The sequence below is a fragment of the Canis aureus genome, chromosome 5, assembly GCF_053574225.1.
Source record: "Canis aureus isolate CA01 chromosome 5, VMU_Caureus_v.1.0, whole genome shotgun sequence".
NCBI lineage: Eukaryota > Metazoa > Chordata > Mammalia > Carnivora > Canidae > Canis > Canis aureus.
The window spans coordinates 61819499-61839843 of NC_135615.1; the positions used below are offsets into that span (position 1 = coordinate 61819499).

The following is a 20345-nucleotide window of genomic DNA, read 5'->3' on the forward strand; positions in this document are numbered from 1 at the left end:
TAAATACCTCAGCTTCCTTACCCCTTTGGGTAGGATAACTGAACTCCCAGAGTTTCCCCAGGATTAAGTTCCAGTTGCCCAGAATAATAAATGACTTGATAATACCCATTATTGGCCATTTTCCCTTCTCTTTCTAACTTCCTCACTTCCCTACTGGTGTTTCCCTCATTTTCCGTATTAAATACCTGCTCTCAAGTTCTTAGCTCAGAATTGCCTCTTTTGGAGAAAGTAGGAATGCAAACTAGGGCAATTCCACATAACAAGTTGCCAAGTCCCATGCATTTTCCTTTAAAATTCTTTTTCCATGGAGGCAGTTCAATAGCACCAACCTGAGCTGATGCACAGGATACATGAATGAACAGGAGTGCCTGGGTGGCTCGGTTGGTTAAGCATCTGATTCTTGATTTTAATTCAAGTCATGATCTCTGGGTTGTAGGATCAAGCCTCATCCAGTTGTGCTCAGCAAGAAATCTGCTTCTTTCCCTCACCCTCTGCCCCTCTCCCCACTTGGATTTTTGTGCAGTCTCTCTTTCTAAGATAAATAAGGGTATCTTAAAAAAAATTTTTTTTAATGAATGAATGGATAATTAATTAATTAATTAAGCAAACAGCAACAAAAAATTCCTTCCACTTCACACATATATAGATATGTGGGTGAACATATGCCCCCTCCCCAATTTTTAACACAATTTCAAACTTAAAAACAAAAAAGAAAACCTACAAGTGTCAGAAACAGACAAGATACTGAGCTGCCATGATAAGAGAGAGGTGAAATGAAAATGTGCCCATGTGAATCAATAGGACAGAGAAGCCTCAGCAGCTGAAGCTTGAAGCACTATGAGCAGGATCGTGTAGGCCTGAGTAGGCCCCATGAGTGCCAGGAACAGGAACCAGGCTACATGCATGAAGCCAGGGGTCCTGAAGAGCTATTCTAGTATCTTCTGAGTCAGGGACTAGTGAAACCATCCACAAGTCTCAGGGAATAGTAGGGAAGCTTACAAGGCCATGTGAGTAGTAGAAATCATCCCCCCAAAATAGAGATTCGTGCCACAATGGTGTAAGGCCTGGTACTATTACTCAGGTATCTCAAAATTAGAATTTTCCTAAAATCTTGTCCAGAATTGGTAAATGTAAAAATACTCAGAGGGATGCTCTAGAGCACATGAAACTTCCATAGACTCCCCTTTCTCTGTCATCTCCATAAAGAAGAGTTTACAGAAAGAAAAAATGAAAAAGAAACAAAATGAAAAGAAAAAAGAAAAGAAAAGAAAGAAAAGAAACCACAAAAGGAAGCCAATCACAATAGAGGGGACAAATGAGAAAACCTGCATTTCAAGAACTAGAAATAATAGAATAACAATCAAAAAAGATTCAATTTCAAATGAATATTTTAAAACATTTCAAGACATGAAAAAAGGAATGGTAACATGATCCAAGAATAAAATTATTTGAAAATGGGCAGATTTTGCGGGGGGAAGTTCTAAAAATGAAGGAAAAAAAAAAGGAATGAAAACCTAATAGGCCAGTTGGACTATAAGTAGATATGGCTGATGAGAGAATAAGTGAACTGGAAGACAGATCAGAGGAAATCACCTAGGCTATAACACAAAAGGCAAAGGGATGGAAAATACAAAAGTTGATTAAATTAGGTCTTACATAGGTTTCTTAAGAGTTCCAAATGGAAAAAAAAAATAGAGTAAAAGGCAAAAAGATAATAGTCAAAAATTACCATTATCTAAGACATGAGTCTTCAAATTAAAGCAACACACCAGGTGCCATGCAGTATAATTAGAAATAAACCCACTTTTAAACACAGTAGTTGAATTGCAGAGTATTAGCCTTAAAAACTAACAGAAAGAAGAAGAACATGTTACCTTCTATCAAGAGCGTACTTCTCAAAAGCAGCCATAGTTGGCACAACACAGCTATTGTGTTGTAAAGACAGGGATAGGTCCACAGGAAAAATGCACCTAAATGCTGACACACACTATCATCCCAGAGTGGAAGTAAAATAAAGTCAACTTTACACATCAAGAAACTATTTTGGAAATAACACTTTGTGTTGGGTAGTATGTGAATATTTACTTTGGCAAAAAAGGAAAAGAAGTAAAATGCAGCATTGAAGAAATGGATAAATGTAGGGTAGAGCTAAATAAACCCTCAGTAGTATAATTTAAAATGTCTCCTTTATGGGGCTCCTGGCTGGCTCGGTTGGTAGAGCATGTGACTCTTGATCTCCAGGCTGTAAGTTTGAGTCTCACATTGGCTATAGAGATTACTTAAACACAAAAATTTTTTTGAAGTCTCCTCTATGAATGTTTAAGACTAAGGTAGAAATAAATTTCTAAGTCATAAAACCATGAATGATATAGAAGATCAGAGTTAAATCACACATTATTTCAAAAGAGGTAAGTGATATTGGGTAATTCTAGACTTTAATTTAGGTGCAAATGTTAAGACAAGGGTAGCCCTAAAGTATAGAAATTGAATACATAACTTCCATACCAGTAGAAGAAAAATGTAAAAATGCAAACTGGAAAGTTACCCACCAAATCAGGAGAGTAGATTTTTCTTGGGAGACAAGTGGTGATGGCAACCAAGAGGGGTTGGGGTGGGAAGGCAAAACAAACTCCATGTTATCTGCAATGTTCTATATTTTTAAAACATTTATAAAAAGATGGGGCACCTGGGTGGCTCAGTCAGTTAAGTGTCTACCTTCAGCTCAGGTCATGATCCCAGGGTCCTGAGAACAAGTCCTGCATTGGGCTTGCTGCTCAGCGGGAGTCTGCTTTTCTGTCTCCCTCTACTCCCTCACTTGTGCGCTCTCTCACTATCTCTCTCAAATGAATAAATAAAATATTTTTTTAAGGATTTTGAAAAAAAAATAATTAGCACATGCCTTGTATCTTTCTTTATCCCTTTACCAATGGAATAGGATCTTGATTTTTCCCTGATATTCAAGGTCCCTCCTAATTTGCCTCTTTTTCCCCCTAACCTGCATTTCCCATTCCCATCAGGCCAACTTCCTCCCCTTTCATACATCCTCTTCTTTAGGATTAACGCCTTTGTTATCCAGGTTTTGCCAATCCATAGACTCTTCTTCCTAGCCCCTGATGCTGACAACAACAAATAGAATGGTCTGTGGCACATGATGCAAACTATATTCTGTTAACTCTGATACATATGTCTTATATCTTATATCTCTTCTTTAATTGTTTTATTCAGGAGATCTCTCTTAAAAGATTATAGAAAATCAGAGCTCAAGAACAGTGGTGTTTATTAGACCTTGCCCTGGAATCCCTCATGGCATGTTCACAGCTAAGCGCATGGTAAATGTTCATAATGTATGTGTTCAATTGAAAGCAGTCCCTCTGGGGCACCTGGGTGGTTCAGTGCTTGAGTACCTGCCTTTGGCTCAGGTCGTGATCCTGGGATCCTGGGATCGAGTCCCATTCTCTTTCTCTGTGTCTCTCATGAATAAATCTAAAAAAAAATCTAAAAAAAGAAAGCAGTCCCTCTGGTGGAAAGACAGACAAGGAACAGAGGAAATTTTGAGCATTCTTTGGTGGATAAATTGCACAGATGAAACAATAAGATAAGTCACTCATTTCAAGGTTCTTTTTTATTTTATTTTAGTTTCTTATTTTAAGTAGGCTCCATGCCCAGTGTGAGGCCTGAACTTAGGACCCTGAGAGCAAGGGCCACATGCTCTACTGGCTAAGCCAGCCAGGAATCTCCCTACTTCAAGGCTTTTATTGACCTCAGTGATAGAGAATGTATTTGAGATTTAAAAAAAGTTGGCTAAGACCATGGGGCTTTGGTGTCAGGCTGGCTCTGAATATCAGTTTAGCCATGTTATTACTATCTTTATGACTGTGAACAAGTGACTTAAGTAGTCTGAGTCTTAATTTTGTCATATGTATAGAGGGGGATATATGTATTACATGGAAAGCACTTAGCACAGCACTGGCACACAATAAATATAAGATAGGATTTTTATTAGCTAAAATATATAAACCCAAAGCCATGCGTGAGATAACCTAGTTCTCCTTCACCCTCATTGCCATCCCATAAAGGAATCGCATTTATCTGCCTTTGAGAAGTCAAATATGTTCACCAATGAAATGTAAGCATAAAGACATATGTGATTTTCTGCAGAATGTATGAGACCTACTGAGCAATTTGCCACTTCCCCTTTTTCTACATGGGACTGTGGAAGCATGGATGAACATGGGGCCTCTGTCAGCCTGGTCCCTGCATGACCATGCTGAGTAGAGCCCTTCTGCAGCCCAAGGGAACACACCAAATGCATGAGAAACAAACTTTTGATGTGTCAAGCCCCTAGAGATTTTATGGTTGTCTGTTCCTGCAGCAAAGCCTAGCCCATCCTGACTAATACAATGCACTAATGATCGTACATTTCCACCCCCAGCTCAGGAAAAAATATCTAAAGCCATGCCTTGGACCTCACCTGCTCTGGCTAAAAAAATACTTCCTTCCAACCTGATGAGGCTTCCATTCTCACAGGATATTAGAAGCAAAACACTAGAGGAGAAACGAGCTGAAGTCAGCCCCGGGCCCATGGAGAGGAGAGAACTGTAAGACTGTACAGAGAACTGTTAGGGAAACCATGAACCGAAGCTAAGGAGCTCTGAGGCCGTCTAGGGTAGGCGGAATTAATTCGGCCTACTAAGAAGCCTTCAATGTCATGTCTGTAGCATCAAGATGCTCTCTCAGTTTGTTATAGTTTGTTTTTCTTTTTAAAATTTTATTTATTTGAAAGAGAGAGACAGAGCACAATCAGGAGAGCAGCAGGCAGAGGGAGAAGGAGAAGCAGGCTCCCCGCTGAGCAGGGAATCCAATGCGGATGGATCCCAGGACCCCAAGATCATGACCTGAGTTGAAGACAGATGCTTAACTGACTGAGACACCTAGGTGCCCCAGCTTATTACAGTTTTTATTACATTTTCATTTTGTTTATTCATTTTATTTATATTATTCTCCACATTTTTTAATACTATATAAAAAAAATGCTTTCTATCTCCCAAGCATCATGGGGAACACTTGAAATAGTAGTAGCAGGTGTTAACACTCCCAGCATCCCTCAGAGGCGGCAGGCTCTGGTCTGTCGCTGCGGATGGGAATGGGACTGCGATGAGATATGTAACTGTTCCCAAATTTGAGCAGCGGCAGCAACAGCAGAGTGTCGTGGGAAGCCAGCCCACATCGTGCCAGAGTCCTTGCAGCATCCACCCTCTCCACGCATTTAGCAGAATGCCACAGGCTGACCCTCAACAAAGACTAAATTATGTTTCAGGAAAGTCTGTTTGAAAGGCTGCAAAACACGTGTGACATTTTGGAAATTTTTATCCAAAAAAAAAAAAAAAGAAGAGATTCAACTATCACAGGTACTGGTGCTTCAAAGGGTCTAAAGCTCGGGTTATCAGGAAAAGCCACATGTGGGAAGCAGCTCTCTCTCCCATTGCTGGATCAATGAGACAGTGTTAAATTTCAATGATCTTATAAATGCAACAAGAGTGATAAATATAAATCTATTAAAGCTCTTACATTTAGAACAAGTAATCTGTATTATTCGGCCATATAACTCTTTTTTTTTTTTTAATTGCATCTCTCAGACAGAAAAATTTGCTGGCCACTGCTGAGTCATTTCCTTGGTTCTTCACAATGTGGGGAGAGGGGACCAGGGTGGGGGCAGGGAGGGCTGGAGGGAGGATCGAGCACTCTGTGGAGTCCATGAGGTTTCCAGAGAGGCCTCTGGTTGTCATTCCATCTCCCTAGTTGCTTCCTTATGGGAAGGATGGCTGCTAACACCCAGGGGTCTCCACTTGGAATGAAAGGAGCCGAGAAGAACCAAGTTGGGCATCTCAGAGATATTTCATTGCTACAGAAAATTCTGCCGGAATGACATCTCTGGGGGTTCCACACTCTCCTGCTTTGGAAACCCACATTTTCCTCCATGATCCACAGCGAGGTTTCACTTTCATTGGACATTTGATTTTTGTCTTCATTTTTGCCCACCATGCAACAAGTAAGCGAGCATATTCATCAGAGGAGTGTTGCACCGTTGTTTAAACGTGACCGTGGCAATTTCAGTTTTCTCCAGAGGGACCCTTAAGAACGTCGGGTCCTTTTCCCCGAGCTGTGCTTCTGACCCCATTATCGCTGGTGCTGTGCCTTAATGTACCTTCAGAGCAATTCAGATACTCCAGAAAGGGGTGGGGGGAGTGCAGATGCTTACTATCAGGCTGCTTCTGACAATTCCTAATGTAATCCATATACTACACATACATTCTGGTTACACAATTTATGAGGTATAACAAGGGGGGAGAAGTGAAGCCGGGATATAATTGTGACTGATGTGAAACAGACATGGAGAATGAATGGCCTTACAACATTTTCTTTGAAGTTTGTTAAAAGCAGTAAAGTGATATTCACTATAAGTGAAACCTGCTGTTACAGACATCCACTGGCTTGAGGAGCATTTGCTCTTTACTTTATTTCTTGAATTTTAATTTGCCACTCGAAGTTTTTAAAAAACCTCTTTTCGATGTATGATGGAAGGGAAAGAGCATAAGAATCAGAGAGCACCTACTGTGCGCTCATTCCGTGCCAGCACTTGACACCAGGGCTGGCGTAGGAGCCTCGGAGCCCACAAGAATGTGTTCATTTTCATTTGTTTTAAAACCAGAAGAAAATAAGAAATTTAATAATATAAGAACATATTAATCAATTTGTATAATAAGATTAAGAATTAATATAATAATAATGAATATAATAATGAATCCCACCTGGATGATATTTGTCTTTTTATCCCTTTGTTTTGGAGGAAGGGACCCATGAAGGCAGAGTGCCAAGGGCCTGCGGATTTCATAATGTGGCCCTGTTTTTATCACTTATCTCGTTTAGTTCTCCTGAATTATTCTTAAAGAATGGAAGACGTGGGGAAAGTGATGCTTCCAAGATTTAAGAAATCTTTCTCTTTTTTTAAAAGATTTTATTTATTTATGCGTGAAAGACACAGAGAGAGAGATACAGAGACATAGGCAGAAGAGCAGCCTCCCTGTGGGGAGTCTGATGCAGAACTCGATCCCAGGATTCCGGGATGATGCCCTGGGCCCAAGGCAGGTGCTCGACCACTGAGCCACCCAGGTGTCCCTTAAGAAATCTTTCTAAGGTCCTCACACTAGAAAGCGGTAGAGCCAGGTCCTAAGACAATTGTCTAACTCTTTCCATTGAAGAAGACGGCGATGCACAAGCAGTTCCACATCTGAACACCTGGTGTTAGGAATGAAAAATGTCACTTGTATATTTGCAAACAAATAAAGGAATGGCAAATCAACTCTGAGGGTGGCATGTGTTTTTCCACATAATATAGGAAGATGTATTGAACAATTTGTATCCCAGATGTCCCCAAGTTCACCTGTTCAAGGTCAGGACCTGTTTGTATAAGCCCCCACAGGAAGTCCAGGCTCCATCCCATCCCTCTTGCCTCCCTTATCTTTCTCCTGGGGTTCCAGAAGACCACTTCTGTGTTGCAGTCCCGATTAATATGCATAGCCTCAGCCCACTGCCTCTTACCAGATAATTCAGTTTTGGGGCAGGTTCTTCTAGCTCGTGGATGCATGTCCCTGCCCTATTCTTCAAAGTACAGCTAAGACGGGGTTGGGGCTTCCAACCAGGTTTTTCTGAATTATTGGGGGATCAGCAATACAACACAAAGAGTAATATATGACTAATACCTGGGTTGACCAACTATCCCAATTTACCCAGAACTAAGGGAGTTCGCAGGAACGTTCAATTTTAAAACTAAGACAGTGCCAGGCAAGCCTGGATGAATTGTTCACCCCATTAAACTACAGGTGTGTCTTGAACCCAAAGCCCTAACTTGACCTCACTTAGAGCCTCACCTTCACCATTAGCCTACTGCAGCTTGTCTATGCTGCTTCGTCTCCATCCCTGTAATCTTGCTAAGCATGCTCTTTCCTCTGATTCTTAGACCCAACCTTTCTTGGTCTCAGAAAGAGAGACATCTCTCCTCTAGTTTAAGACTAGCCTTCTTTCCTGCTTCAGCCTAGTCGATGAGGAACATTTCTTCTCTTGTGAGGAAAGACCTGTGCTTTTTCAGTGGAGTGCTTTGATTTGGAGAAAAACAAAAACATTCCTAGAAGCTAGGAATAAGAGAAGACTTTTTCAATCTAATAAAAGCATCTTTGAGAGTCCGATAACTTTAATAGTGAACGACTAAATATTTTCCCCTTAGGATTGGGCACAAGATAAAAATATACTATTCTACTTCTTCTGTTCAACATTGGGTTGAAGATTATAGCCAGTAAAATTCAGGCAGGAAACAGGAATAAAAACATATAGATTGGAAAGGAGGAAGTAAATAGTAAATCTGTCCTTATTCACAGATATCCTGATTACATACACAGAAAATCCTAAGGTAACTACAAAAACAAAAAGTGCCAAAATACATAAATTTGGCAGGGTGCCAGGATGCAAGGTAAATGTATAAAAATTAATTGTATTGCTACATGCTAGTAGCAAAAAATTGGAAAATAAATTTAAATGTTTTTAATATCATAAAAATATACCCTTAAAAATAAGTTTAATAAAATGTGTAAGACTACCATACTGAAAACTATGAAATATTCCTGAGAGGAACTGAATGACTTAAATAAGTGGAGAGATATGTTATCCATGGATCTGAGCATTCAATACAATTCAGATGTCAATTCCCCCCAGATTGATCTCTAAATTAAATGCAACCACAATAAAGATCTCAACAGGCTTTTGGTCTACATGGACAAACAGATTATAAAACTCAAGTAGAAATGAAAGTGGTCAAAACAACCTCAAAAATAAGAACAAATTTGGAAAACTCATACTACTTAACTTCAAGACTTATTAGGAAGGTACAGTAACAGTAACTAGTATGGGATTAATGTAAGAATAGATGGATTAATGAAACACATAGAGATTTCAGAAATAAATCCATATTTACATGGTCAACTGATTTTTTGACAACAGTTCCAAAATAATTCAATAAAGGAAAACATTTAACAATTGCCACTGGAAGAAGTGGATATCTGGGGGGGTTGGGGGGGTGGGGATGAACCTTGACCCTTACCTCACACCATATACAAGAATTAATTTGAGATGGATCATAGACCCAATTGTTAAAGCTGAAACTAAAAAGTTCCTAGAAGAGAATATAGGAGAAATATTTCATGATCTTGGGATAAAGACTTCTTAGAAAAGATACTGTAAGAAATAACCATAAAATTTCATCAAAATTAAAAACTTCTGCTCATCAAATCCCACAATCAAGAATATGAATAGACAAAGTACACACTGGGAGAAAATATTCACAAAAAATATATGAGTCATAAAATTTGTATCTGGAACATATAAAGAACTTTCATAACTGATTACTGAAAAAACAACACAACTTTTAAAATGTGCAAAAGACTTGAACAGATGATTCACAGTAAAAGAGGTACAAATGGCCAGTAAGCACATAAAAGAACACTCTACATCATTAGTTATCAGAAAAATATTAATTAAAATCATAATGAGATACCACTACACACCCAAAAGAGTAACTATAATTGTAAAAGACTGAAAATATCAAAAGTTAATGAGAATGTGGAGTGACTAGAACTTGAATGTATCTCTGGTAAGAATTGGATGTAGTACGGTCACATGGAAAACTCTGATATTTTCTTGTAGAGCTAACCCTACACTTATTCTTTGGTCTAGTAATTCAGCTCCTAGCTATATACCTAAAGGACATGACAGCATGGGTTCATAAAAAGATGTATAGAGGCGAGTTCATACCAGCTTTATTCATAATAGCCCCTAATTGAGAACATGTCCACCCATTGGAGACTGGGTAAACAAATGGATATATTCATAGAATGAAATACTACCCAGAGGCACCTGGCTTGCTCAGAGATGCACATGACTCTTGATTTTGGGATCATGAGGATGAGCCCCATGTTGAGTGCAGAGATTACTTAAAACAAAAAATTTTTTTAAAAAAGAGTGAGGGACGCCTGGGTGGCTCAGCGGTTGAGCGTCTGCCTTCGGGTCAGGGCGTGATTCCGGGATCTGGGATGGAGTCCCACATCAGGCTCCCTGCATGGAACCTGCTTCTCCCTCTGCCTGTGTCTCTGCCTCTCTCTCTCTCTCTCTCTCTTTCTCTCTGTGTCTCATGAATAAATAAATAAAACCTTTAAAAAAATAAAAATAAATAAATAAATAAGAATGAAATATTACCCAGAACTAAAGCAAAACAACTTACATGAACAACACTCAAAAACCTATGCTGATCAAAAGAAGTCACACACCAGAAGTATAATTGCATTTATACCAAATTTAAATCAGGCAAAGTTAACCTATGGACCAAGGTATATATGCAGGACAATGGAAAACATGCTGACCCAAAAACTTGTATGCAGTGTTCATAGCAAAATTATTTATAAGAGCAAAAACCAACCCAAATATCCATCAACCAATGAATGGGCAAACAAAATGTGGTATAGCCACAATGAAGTATTATGTAGCCATAAAAAGAAAGTAACAATACATGCAACAATATGGACAAACCTTAAAAACATTATGGTAACTGAAAGCCAGACACAAAATGCCATGTATTGCATGATTCCATTTATAGGAAATGACCAGAATAGGCCAGTCTGTAGAGACAGGACATAGATTACCATTTGCCAGGAAAGGGGGATGGCAAGTGACTGCTGATGGGTACAGGTTTCTTTTTTTCCAGAATATTCCAAAATACTCTGGAATTGGATAGTGGGGATAATTGTAAAATTTCTTGAGTATCACAGGCACTAGTGACTCATACACTTTTAAAGGATGAATTTTATGGTATGTGAATTATATCTCAATAAAAAACTTATTTACAGTGACAGAAATTTGATCAATACTTGACTCAGTCAGGATGTGGATGGGGATCAACAGGGAAAAGATAGGATGGAACTTTCTGAAATGATGGAAATATTCTAGATTATGTTATGCCCCTGAGTTATATGGCTATATGCATTTTTCAAAACTAATCAAACTATAACAAGTAAGAACTGTGCATTTCACAGGTAATTTTTTTGCCACAACAACAACACACATGAAAGAAAAAGAAAAACTCAATAAAAATTGGAATAGAATCTTAATCTATGTTTGATAATTTCATCATATATAATCTCATTTTGCTTACCTCTGAAACTCACTAGAATCATATCATTACAGTTGGAAAGAAGATGCACACATCTAGTCATGGATATGTTTTACAAGTTTTTGGAAGTGCTTGCCAATTAGTGAAAATAAGAAATGAGGTTCATGTATTAGAAAGGAGGTGGTGAGGGTACTATTATCTACAGTTACTGAAATTGACCATCTGAAAAACCCAGGGAATACTGAGAGACTGGGGCTTTCCTATCCTAACTGTAAGACCAAGAGGCATCATAAACAGTAAATGTGATTTAGAAAATATGATGGTTTAAACAGCTTCATTTAAAATTTAAAACACGGGATCCCTGGGTGGCGCAGCGGTTTAGCGCCTGCCTTTGGCCCAGGGCGCGATCCTGGAGACCCAGGATCGAATCCCACGTCGGGCTCCCGGTGCATGGAGCCTGCTTCTCCCTCTGCCTAGGTCTCTGCCTCTCTCTCTCTCTCTATCATAAATAAATAAAAATTTAAAAAAATAAAATAAAATAAATAAAATAAAATAAAATTTAAAACACACACACACACACACACAAACTGCTCAGGACCAGTATAAAGAAAGTTATTAAACTCTACTGAGGAACATAAAAATAACTTTAATAATTCAAGAGTGCATCTCATTTTTGCATGGGTGGACTTGATATTATGAAGATATCACTTCTCTCCAAATTCATACACATATTCAGTGCCAAGGAAATCTCAGGAAGCTTTTTATGAAACTTAAATACATTGGGACAACTGATCATCTGTGAACAAAATTGGCTCCCGATTTATTACACACCTGACAATACAACAAATTTAAGACGGATTAAAGGTTAAACGTGAAAATAAAACCATAAGAGTACTAGAAAAAAAAAAGATAACTATTTGTTAACTTTGGTTCAAGAAGGCTTCTGAGGAGTAGTTTTGAAGTGTATGAACAAAACTAGACATTAAAGTGGGAAAGGAGTTAACTCCTTAAAAATGAAACACTTCTATAGGACAGAAACCTTAAAATTAAAAGACAAACGTTGGGGAAAGCACTTGCCACATATGTGGCAGACAAAACGTTAATATCTTCAATATGTGGTTTTGTAAGGCTGCTTTCTCCTGAAGTGAAAATAATCCAGTTCAAATACTGCTGAAGCATACAGGAGGACTTGCTAGCTTCTGTAACTGGCAAGTCCAGGGATGGAGTGATCTAAGCTCTGTTCATAAGGAAGCCATGTTGGTTGTGTGTAGTCTAGCGCCTCCTACCCTACCAGCTTAACAGTCCCCCAGGAAAGACTGCCATTTCTCTGAAGCTCTGGCAGGAAAGGTTTTGGAAGGATTTTAGTCCAGGTTGGGTCACAGGTCCATCACTGAATAAGCCCGTGGCTGGAAGAGGGTCACTTTTCTTATGTTCTTAGGTTCTAGTAGTTTATCCACCAATGTTTCTGGCCAGGCATGGATCATGTGCTACCCTTGTGGCAGGGAGAGGGGTAGGTCAGTGCCATACAAAATACCTGGAATGGGGATCCCTGGGTGGCGCAGCGGTTTGGCGCCTGCCTTTGGCCCAGGGCGCGATCCTGGAGACCCGGGATCGAATCCCACGTTGGGCTCCCGGTGCATGGAGCCTGCTTCTCCTTCTGCCTATGTCTCTGCCTCTCTCTCTCTCTCTCTCTCTCTCTCTCTCTCTCTCTCTCTGTGTGACTATCATAAATAAATAAAAATTAAAAAAAAACAAAACAAAACAAAAAAAATACCTGGAATGCATTTTTCATAATACAGGGTGATTCTGTTACCAGAAGAAAGGAGAAGAGATGCAAAGGATCAAACCCAGCAGATTTTCACTAACATATATAATGAGTTCTTACAAATCAATAAGAAATAGAATTCTCAAAATGACATGAAAAGCCATGAAGATTCACCATTAATTAAATTTACTTTCCCTGAGTCCTATTCTTTTATAGTTCTCCTGAATGCTTTCCAAGATTGTAGTTAGCTAATTTTACAGATTAAGTGATAATATTTTATCACAAGATACTAATATGTTATAATAAGCTTCTTTGCCTCTTAGGTCAATACAGAGAGTATAGAAACCTTCTGATGACAATGTTTGAATTCAAAGGAATATCTCTAAGTAGTGAGAATTTGAGGCATGATGATTAAGTACAGTCCCTCAGGCAGAATGAATGCTCAAATCTTTATTTCACTAGAGTTCAATAAGTCTTTCTTCTTTCATCTTTGAAAAGTAAGGGAGGGGCTTGTTCTTCTCATTTTTTTAAAAAAAATAACCTATAATTTTGTGGTGATTTTATGTGCATGTTTCTAAAATGAATTTAGGGAGCCTGACTTTACTGATTTCATTTTAAATTTAGTTTGTCTTACTGAAAGAAAAACTAAATTATTACTTTTATATGTTTTACCCATTTGCTCAGATTATAAGTTTTACCTGTTAGATTTCACATTAGTGCTTTTTAAAAATATAAGCTGTATGTTTTAGACCTATATGAAAACATTCATAGAAGATTTAAAAAGTTTAAATTTTGAGAAAACAGAGGATTCCTGTGAATCCTCAAACCCACAAAGCACTTATTTTGATTTTTCATTTGTTTGCCTTTGTGAATGGTACACATAATTTTTATAAAAGACAGGGAGAAAGAGAGAAAACTAACAGCAAGGAGATAGCTCCAGAGAACACCTCTAGATTGTATTTCATTGAGTAAATAAAGATATATGCTCTATTTACAAACTGTGTGCCTGGGCAAGTCATTCATCTTTCCTGTGCTTCAGGCTCACCATTTATGAATGAGGATTACAATGGTACCAACCTTAGAGGGTGGTTTTGAGGGTACAATGAATTTAAGTGCTTTGAAGTGTGAGTAGCTCAAAGTAAACGCACAGTTGGCTACCACTGTTATTTTGGGTCATTTCTTTCTTTTCTTTTCTTCTTCTTCTTCTTTCCTTTTTTTAGCAGACTCTATGCCCAACATGGAGCCCAACATGGGGCTTGAACTCACAACCCTGAGATCAAGACCTGAGTGAGATCAAGAGTCAAATGTTCAAAGGACTGAACCACCCAGGTGCCCCCAGGTCATTTCTAATCTCAGCCCAGCCTGCTGATGCTATGTTGCTGACGCTGTGCAGGGGCCCTTCTGGGGATTACAAGTACTTCCTACTTGACAGAATGCAGTTAAATAGAGTTGAATAAACTTAGGTCCTTGAAGTCAAATTCCCTGGAAATAGGTGTTTCATTAATGGGTAAATAAATGGTCACTACCATTAATCAGAGGTGCAAGGTGTCCTCGGAGTTCCTTGCTACCTCTCTGTGGCCCTGATCCTAGGGCGATTTATCCACTGCTGTTTCATTCCTCTACCAATCTGTGAACTCCAAAGAGGGCTATGATTTATTCACTACTAATTCCCCTGGATCCGCTGAGGGCTGATCACTGAGGGGCTCACTGAATATTTGTTGAATAAGTGAATGAATGAATGAATGAATGAGCAAATGAACAATCAAACGGGCATATGGCCCTCCAACTCTCTTATTTAACTAGCACTCCACTGTCAGGTTTGAACAGTGTGCAAGTCAGAACTAGAAGCCCCACAGGCTAACTACCTGGATGGCAAAGGGACATGTTTCATCTACTTGAAATCTATTAAAAGATCATCCTTCACAAATTCTTTCAAGCTTCTTAAAAAGAGGAAATTCTGTCATCATATGTGTGGCAGCTATGAATTTCAAAATTTTTCTTTGAGAAAACATGAAATATTATACCAACTTAGATAAAAATCTTTTGGCTACTTTTTTTTGGTCATTCATGCATATATATTGTCAAAGATGAAACAGAATGGAAAGGTGGTGACCAAGAGGGAATGCGATTTAATTTGAGGGAAACAGAAGGAAGAGAAGGAAGCAATAAACATGGTCAAATTTGCTGAATATTTTTCTCTGCCTGGAAAAAAAATGTCCCCTGATATGAATTCAATACAGGAACAGAATGAAACATCAGTTCAGAAAGTATCTTGAAGATATGGTTTTGCTTTAGGGTCATAGGTAAGGTCTTAGGTATCTATTTTTCTTCAGTGAAACTTGGCTTATTTCATGTTGTGTAGGATGAACAGTTTGGATCCAATTTGGCTGGTAGTTCACCAAGATGCTAGGTCTCATTCTGGCATGGTTGTTGCTGTGGTAGTTGTCACCCACATTTTGGTGTATAGCTCATACCTCCAGCATTGATGTGAGACTCGGGGTTCTCTTCTGAAACAGGAAATGGAGACTCAGAATGAAATCAAATGGGGTAGACTCCTTAAATCAGAAATGTCTGTTGAGGAAAGAGATCTTTTTATGGGGTCCTGCTGTGGTCCAGAGGTTTGTCATTCAATTCAGAGCTAAAAGAATGCAGGCAACCCATTGGGCTTTTGGAAGTGGTTAATTTAAACTTTTCCCCTCTGAGGTCAGAATTTTTTTTTAATTTTATTTATTAATCATGAGAGACACAAAGAAAGAGAGGCAGAGACATAGGCAGAGGAGAAGCGGGCTCCATGCAGGGAGCCTGATGCGGGACTCGATCCCAGGACTCTAGGATCACACCCTGAGCTTAAGGCAGATGCTCAACCACTGAGCCACCCAGGCATCCCTCTGAGGTCAGAATTAATCAAGAAATAGCTACAAGAATCAGATAGATGAAAGTCAAAACATTTTTATTGCTGTTATCATCATTCAACTAGGATATATGGCTGTTATCTGTGGCACCATTTTGGGCTTCCACCTCTTGCCTCTCACACCCTCCTCCAAGATGTGATGTCAGGATGGCCCCTTTGTAAAGCAGACACTTCTTTGGTCAAGTGCAAATGGGACCACTGTCTCCCATCTCAAACCTCATCAGACCAGATCAACAGAAATGAAGCTCAGAAGCTCAGGTCCCAGCCCAAGGCTAGGACCATGTGGATGATTTCTTGCACTTAATGTAATCACCTCCTGGTGTTAGAAGCCTCCCTGGAGAATTGTATCTACTCAGTGTTTTCTATACTTACCAAATATAAGAATTGAAATGTTAATGATGTTGGTGATTTTATTGTTTTGTTCTCTTGACCACATGCCTGTTAGTCCTTGGGCAGGTGGATTCATTCAGTTGCTCATTCATTTATTGATATGCTTACTAATCTTTATGGAGTGTGCTTTTGACACTGTGCTGGACCCTGGGGTTACAAATAAAAATAATTCCAACTCTTATCTTTGGCAACTCGGTTGGGTGGCGGGAGTAGCAGATGCACATAGAGATATTTTGTGATATGGCCAGGTAAACCAGATCATAGAGGCACACAGACTTGTGTGAGCACTCTGCCTGAAGGTGCGGGACATTTGGGTGTCACTTAACCTAGGTCTCAAATGAAGGGTGCAGAAAGAGTGACCCTCCTATGTAAGAGAGGCCGCTCTGGCAGGGCCTGCTCTCCTCTAGTGTGAAGGGAAGTGGGGGACACAGCAGGAAATGTGAGGCAGGCTGGGCTCAGGCTGTGGAAGGCTTTGTAAGACAGAGGAAAAAGTTCAAGCTTCATTTGGTAAGCCACAGGAAGCGAGCCAGAGGTGTTAAGCAAAGGTGTAACTGGCTCCGTTTTTTATTAGGGAGATAACTCTGCATTGGAGGGATGGGATTCATTCTCAGCAAAGTTAATCCTTAAAGGGCAATAGGCATTTGGCCACTGAGAAGCCCGGCTTTTAGCTTAGTGTTTGGAGGGTCTCGAGTGATATTGATGTAATTGAGCTTTTAGCAAAAAAGATGAAATCGTAATAGCCAGTATGTTTAAAATGAAAAGAACGTGATTTGCCTTATAATAATGCACCCCCTAAAATAAATCTTTAATTCAACCTATGAATCTTTAATGCCAAGAATGCAGCATAATACTTTGAAATGGAAACTTGAGAATCAAGCTTTACACCATCAGCCCTACCGTGGGCTTGGGGCACACAAATTGAGCAGTATGAACTATTGACACCTCCTGGTGGCAGCAGATGTGTGCTGTTTGCCTGGTCAAAACAAGAAGGAAATGAATCAATGGCATTAAAAAGAAACAACAGGGGCAGCCCAGAAGGAATGGATGGAGGATGAAATGATCCTGGTCGTGGTGGGGTCTCTGGCCGTCAAGAAGGAGAGGAAGCAGAGGGAGGCCTTGGAGGAATGGGGACTGGGATGGGGTGGCCACCACCACTCCCAGTGGGAGGGTCTGCGTAAGGGTGCTTCTGACAAATTTAAACCCAAAATGTAGACCACGCAGATAGATGTTCCAGAATGTCCACCGGCAGCTTTGAAAGGAAATTGTTTTCATTTTTTGGTTCTAACCATCCAGCCCAATAAATGCTTTCTTATAATGATCTTTCAACCCTATAAGGCCTTTTGAACTTTCCCAGAGCCCCTTCATGTATGGTTTTGGATCTAATAGAAACGGTGGCAACTTGAGGGAAGAACCAGCTGGAGTCACCATATTTCTCCCTTGTGCTTTCCCTATTTGAGTTATTTTAAAAAGTCATGGAGATGTTAACCTGTGAGATGTTAAATGTCAAAGAGCAAAAGTCCATCAAAGGCCATTTCAGATGTATGCCCCCACCTATGACTAGAAGGAACAAAAAGAAGCTTTAGGTTTCCGACTCATGGCAATGGCTCAGAAGCGAGATGGGAAGATCAAGGGTCCAGGCTTAATCATCCACTTGCTGGGCAACGTAGGATATATTCCTTACACTTTCCAGGCCTCATGTCCCTCCAGGTAGAGAGAGAAAATAGACTCTGAGAGAGCTCCAGGATCTAGTGGGGGCAGGGCTGCCTTATGAAATTCATGGGTCTGCAGCATTTTTGTCTTCATGGTCCTTTCCTCCAGTAAAAAACTAAAAAAAAATTAAAATAAAAAAATTAAAACTATAGTTTACTAGGGCTTTGGTAGAATAAAAATATGATCAAGTCCAGATTGAATTTGTCTTCATGCCAACAGCTGAAGTATGTATCTTGCTTTTTGCAAGAAGCAAAGCATTCTGGCGCCAGTGGGCCCTACACGCGGTAACCCCCTGCTCCTCTTGGGGAAGGGAGCCCTGAGTGGGGTAGGGAGCAGATCTGGGCAGCCAGGAGAGGTCAGAGCCTCCAGCTTAGCCTGGAATCAAACTTGCACTCAGCCACTTCCTGGCTGTTTGGTTTAGACAGATTACTTAACTTTTCTGATCATCAAGTTTCTCAAAAGTTGAATGATGATAATAAATCGTAACGACTGTGCAGGATTTTTGTGGGGGTTAAATAGGACAGTGCCTCCAAATTCAGGCCAGACATTTAGTAAGCTCTCAATACATGGACACTGTTACTATTATTATTATTATTATTATTATTATTATTATTATTATTTTATTGTTGTCATTGCTTTCCCTAAAGGTCTGACCAGTTTGGAGAATGTGGTTGCTTTGCTCAGTGCAGGGCAGCCACCTGCCTGCCCCGAACTTCTTCCCTGCAACGTGAGCAAGGCTCTTTCCCCCAACAGGCATGGAACCTGATGGTACCATGGCTTTGGGTTCTCTCTCAAAGAGCAGGTGGGACTCTCAGAATGGGGAGCCAGCTGGTGGCCCTCCCCAGCCTTAGGCACAAGCCCATGAGCCTGGTTCACGCTCACAATTTGTGAGCAGAGCAATTTCAGTGTGGTGTCCCCATTGCATAGGGGGGTCCTCTCTGCTGCCACAGAGCAGGGCAATCCCTGCTCTTGCTAAAAGGCCGGAATAATTATTGAACACATTTGATTTCATTTCCAAACCCCTCCTTCTTTTGTTACATATACAGATTATTATAATTTGAAAATGCCAGCAGTACAAAATTTAAATACCTGAACCCGTCATCGCACGTTACAACTCAAGAACAGAAACGTTCCATGAAGGGGGTGCATGCGTGTGTTTGGGTCTTTTGCTATCCTAAAGTTTCCATAACTACATCTGTTTAAGATTCTGTGGGTATACGGAAAGCACATACTGTTGACCGAGGAGGGCTATTTTTGCTTTACCAAAAGCCAATCACACAGGTCAGTGGCACCCCCTTGCTCAACCGCTATTCTTTGGGCATTAATTTTAATGTTTAAATAGCAAGTGCATTTTCCAAAGGCTGCATAAAGCACTAGATAAGTAGAAGACCACTGGCTTGGGAAGAACGAATGCTCAGCGAAGCCTTTCGCATAGAGAGAATGCTGAATATCTGCACCATTAGTTAGCATCAGAATCAGTTATGGTTGTCTGACTGATGGACAATTTTTTCCCGACCTGCTCTCTTTGCAAGTGCCCTATACTGTCTAGACAGTTGCATATTATTTATACATTCATTTCAGATTTTATGTTTTTTTTCACTGAAGTTGTGCAGGTTTCATGCAGCCAAGTAACTATTGGAAATGCACTTCACGAAAAGCCATATAATTGCACCAGGTGAATGCCTTCTTTCTTAGAGTTGTGTCACCATTAAAATAATTTTTTTTTTTTTAAAAAAAAGACCATCTTACGAGCTTTGGAAGAAAATGAGACCCAACTCCTCAACCTCCACTCTAAGTACACAGAGACGCACGTGACACACACACACACACACACACACAGACACACACACACACACACCTCCTGTCTTCAGAGTACCAGCAGCAGGCCATGGAGGGAATTAAAGACAGCTAATTTCAAAGGTTCTTAATCAATTCAAGTTGATCCCATTTGTTGATTAGGGAGTCAAAATGCATTATTTGCATTCTGTTTCAAATTCAGCATTTTCTTGCAGAGGTTCCAGGCTGGAGAAATCTCTTTCAGAGCGATCCCCTTGGGCAGAAAGGGAGTTAATTTGAAAACTCTGGTGAGTCTGATGGGTTGTGAAAGTTCCACATGAAACATTTATAATGGCTCCTTTCAGGGTGGTGGGTTTGTGTGTGTGTGTGTGTGTGTGTGTGTGTGTGTGTGTGTGTGCCTGTGGACTTCAGTAGTCATGAGCTTTGTGTAATTAACTGGGTAGTAAGCAGAATGCCCCCTTTCCATCCAGACACTCAGGTTGTATAGGACTTACAGCCACAGGAAGGGGGAATGGCAAAGTTTAGAGATCAGTTGGAGGGACATTCCCTTCCCTAGGTCT

General features: G+C 39.9%; 1 long non-coding RNA gene across 4 annotated transcripts in view; it reads left to right on the plus strand.

Moving 5' to 3' along the window:
• The window catches only part of LOC144314364 (uncharacterized), a 43770-nt gene that overhangs the window by 4652 nt on the left and 18773 nt on the right, over positions 1-20345 (plus strand). For all 4 annotated transcript variants that reach the window (XR_013380210.1, XR_013380209.1, XR_013380212.1 and 1 more), the window contains one exon: positions 20001-20072. This is a non-coding gene — a long non-coding RNA (uncharacterized LOC144314364). The remainder of the gene's footprint in view (positions 1-20000; positions 20073-20345) is intronic.